Below are 2,817 nucleotides of genomic sequence, written 5' to 3'. Positions count from 1 at the left end.
CACACACACACACACACACACACACACACACACACACACACACACACACACGTATATGTATGCGTGTGTATATAGTAGGTGTTATCTTTTTGTATGTGGGTACAGTTAAACACCTAAATATATTGGAAAAATAATCGCTATGTACAGGCGGGTGTGGTAAAAAGCTTGCTACCCAATCACATGTTTCCGGGTTCACATCCACTGCATAGTACCTTGGGCAAGCGTCTTATATCCTGGGGCCGACCAAAGCCTTTTGAGTGGATTTGATTGAAGGAAACTGAAAGAAGCCCGTCGTATATATGTACATACATATATCTACGTGTGTCCGTCTTTGTGCTTGTGTTTGTTCCCACCACCACCACCACCACCTCACAACCGGTGTTGGTGCATTTACGTCCTAGTAACTTACTGGTTCGGTTTAAGACCAATAGAGTAAGTACTAAGCTTAAAAATAAAAGGAGTTCTGTGGTCAATTTGTTCAACTAAAGCCTTTCAAGGCGGCTTCAGTCATATGACAGAAACAAGTAAAAAGAAAAAAATATATTTAAATAAATATCAATATGACGTTTAACACTGGGAGATTTCAAAGTTTCATGAGCTACATACAAAATTGTTAGAGGAGGAAGCCCTATAACCATTTATAATATTAAGGCGTTACGCGTTTGCCTTAAAGGAAACGAAATACAATAGAGGAACTTGAACGACCAAAACGAGGCGTAATTTAAACGTTGACAACGCACTTTAAATGGCTGTAAATACGTTGTTTCCAGTATATTTTGTACACATAAGTTAACTAGTTCTGTCTCAACATATCTAGCAACATTATGACATTTACATTCACATGGCTGTAAGATATAGAATTATTGAAGGTACCCGTTAATATATGTACATATGTATGTGTGCATGCATGTATTTCAGTGTTTAATAAGTCAATGTATATTACTGAAAGTTTTTATCAAAATATTCGATTGTGTGTTCTATCTTTAAGTGATGCACTAGTAATAGGTACTTCCCTCCTTTATAGCAAATCATTAGACATATTCAATGTGCATTATTGAAAGAAGTTGACTTACAAGATATAAATACAATATTCAAACAGACAAGAAAGAAGTTTAAAAAAAAAAAATCTGAACAAATCGATTTATAATCAAAGTCGGAAAGTAAAATATAAAATGAAAACTGTGCCGACTTTGAAATAGCACAAGAAGTCAAGAGATTTATTCTGAGGTTGTAAGCTATATCGATTTATTGGGTAGGACCACGGGCACATCTTTATTGCGCTGAAAAAAATATGAGGTTGAGTAACTTTTGTGTTTATCACAGATATTAGTGTCGACGTTAGATTTTACATTACTGGTGACGTTAGTTATAACGTTAGTGGTGTGTTAAAGATGATGTTAGTGGTGACGCTGATGGTGTACATTCGTGGTGATGCCAGTGGTGCCGTTATAGGTATACATTTTTTTGGTGACGTTCCTGATTACGTATCTGGTAAGGTTAGTGGAGACATTAGTGACATCTGAAGTGTACATTAATCGCAACCTTTGTGGTAATGTTGGTAAGGATGTTAGTGGTATACTAACATAATACGTTGTATACATTGGCGTTGGCGTTAGCGGTGACTAGTGTTAGCGATAGTACTAACGTTACTAGTGATATTACTGATGACGTTAAGGTATACATTAATAGTGACATTAGTAAACTAACGTGACGGCAAGGGTAGTCAAAAACAAGGTGTCTTTACTTGTAAGTCAAGAAAAATGTGAGACAAGTGAAGTGAAATAGCTTTCACCAGAAATTGAAACCTTGACCGACCGGACATTTTATCTCTTCCTGTGCAGTTTTCACCCCCACCGATCATAGTACTGGGGTCACATTCAAAATGCTAGATATAGGACACATTACTGTCTAAATAAAGGAAGAGCAAATTTGGACAATTTGTTCTAGATACAGTAAAAGATAGGAAGGTCATGATCGGAATTCTTTTCACATATATCTGTTCTATCAGGGCAGACATCGGTTTAAAAAAACTACAGCACAGCAGCAACAACAACAACAACGACGATAACAATTTTTTCTACAATAAGTACAAGGCCTGAAATTTATGAGCAGGGGCTAGTCGATTATATTGACCTCAGTGCTCAACTGGTACGTAAATTTTATTGCTGATATTAGGATGAAATTCGGATTCAAGAAGTGTTGTACAATGAGCCTGAAAGGAGGCAAGGTACAGCCCCTGGCTAAGAGAGAATGATCAAATTGAGGAATGACGAAACAAATTGAAAAGGAAGGCTATAAACGCCTTGGTATACTAGAGTTCAACGAAATCATGTAGAAGAAAATGAAATAACAGCTGAGGAAAGAATATTTCTGAAGACTAAGATAAGAATGTTGCACTCAAAATTGACTGGATGGAATAAGATCTAAGCAGTAAATACATTGGCGATAGTATCAGTTCGGTATGGAGCTGGAATCATAAACTGGCAAAAGATCAACAGAAAGAACTGATGAGCATGGATACAAAGACACAGAAAATATTCTTTTCTACTCTAGGTAGAATGCCCGAAATTTGGGGGGAGGGGGCCAGGACGAATAGATCGACCCCAGTACGCATCTGGTACTTAATTTATCAATCCCGAAAGGATGAAAGGCAAAGTCGACCTCGGCGGAATTTGAACTCAGAACGTAAAGACAGACGAAATACCGCTAAGCATTTCGCCCGGCGTATTAACGTTTCTTATTTCTTTATTGCTCATAAGGGGCTAAACATAGAGGGGACAAACAAGGACCGACAAAAGGACCAAATCGATTACATCG

The sequence above is a fragment of the Octopus bimaculoides genome, chromosome 19, assembly GCF_001194135.2.
Source record: "Octopus bimaculoides isolate UCB-OBI-ISO-001 chromosome 19, ASM119413v2, whole genome shotgun sequence".
NCBI lineage: Eukaryota > Metazoa > Mollusca > Cephalopoda > Octopoda > Octopodidae > Octopus > Octopus bimaculoides.
The sequence above is the reverse complement of the archived record's forward strand: the minus strand, read 5'-3'. Positions refer to the sequence as shown.